Source organism: Olea europaea, unplaced genomic scaffold (assembly GCF_002742605.1).
Source record: "Olea europaea var. sylvestris unplaced genomic scaffold, O_europaea_v1 scaffold16082, whole genome shotgun sequence".
NCBI classification, from domain to species: Eukaryota; Viridiplantae; Streptophyta; class Magnoliopsida; order Lamiales; family Oleaceae; genus Olea; species Olea europaea.
This window is the reverse complement of record NW_019233717.1, coordinates 1-1,281: the sequence shown is the minus strand read 5'-3', so window position 1 is coordinate 1,281 and position 1,281 is coordinate 1. Positions and strand designations below refer to the sequence as shown.

The window sequence follows — 1,281 nt, the reverse complement described above, 5'->3', positions numbered from 1 at the left end:
AAATATATCTATTCTGTCATTGAATGGAAAGGGACTTCATAATGCCGGCCTTGCTGAATTACCTAGATTTAATATCATCACCAAATAGAAGAATTTTGATTTAAGACAAAAACTAAATGATTAGTCATTGTCTGATTTAATTTTGAATTCAAATGTTATTAGTTTACCAGGTGACCATCTCAAAACCCAAAGAATGAACTTTCCAACAAATAAATCCTTCTAAACTTCGTAGATTCATTATATAAAGATCAAGAAAGCATATGTAATGTAATCATTCGTAACTTCAGCCATGGCAGAGTTCCAAGACTGTGTCATTTACTTCCTCATTTGGCTCGTTTCTACTATTCTGATACGAATATTTATCAGAAAACGAACCACTTCAGGTCTTCCTCCGAGCCCTCTAGCTTTACCAATTATTGGTCATCTCCACCTCCTCGCCCCAATACCTCACCAAGCTCTACCCAAACTGTCACAACATTATGGACCTTTGATTCACATATTTCTTGGCTCAGTCCCTTGTGTTCTTGCTTCCTCACCTGAAATGGATAAAGAGTTCTTGAAAACCTACGAAGGTTCCTACTCCAATCGGCCTCAAAGTTTTGCTACTGATTACCTAAGTTATGGTTCTCAAGACTTCTCATTTTCACCTTATGGACCTTATTGGAAGTTTATGAAGAAACTATGCATGTCTGAACTTCTTGGTGGTCAAACATTAGAACTATTACTTCCTATTAGACGAACTGAAATGAAATGTTTTATAGAATTTTTATCGCGAAAGGCTAGTGCGGGCAAGTAAACTAATATTGGTGGAGGGCTTATTAGACTTACAAATAATATAATATCAAGAATGATTATGAGTGAAAGGTGTTCAGAAGATAAAGACGAAGATGAAGCTGGAGGTGTCAGGAAATTAATTCAAGAGATTGCTGAGCTCATCGGGAGGTTTAATCTGACGGATTTTATTTGGTTTTGTAAGAATTTGGACTTGCAGGGATTTGGAAAGAGGCTTAAGGAGGTTCGTGACAGATTTGATGCGATGATGAAAAGGATCATTGATGAACATCAAAATCCAGGCCGGAAATTCAAGCTAGAGAATGTGGAAGGAGGAGGCGTAAAAGATTTACTCAACATTTTACTTGATTTATCAGCAAATGAGAACTTGGAGATGACTTTGACAAGAGAGAACATTAAAGCTTTTATCCTGGTAAGTAAACTGAATTGCCGTTTCTTGTACCAAATGTTCAATACATGAATAAGGCAACACCTTGATTTGGCAGATAG

At 36.6% G+C, this 1,281-nt stretch overlaps 1 pseudogene; it reads left to right on the top strand.

The window, feature by feature from the left end:
* The first annotated feature begins 289 nt into the window (after positions 1 to 289).
* On the top strand, positions 290 to 1,204 carry LOC111377131 (annotated as a pseudogene).
* The last annotated feature ends 77 nt before the right edge of the window (positions 1,205 to 1,281 follow it).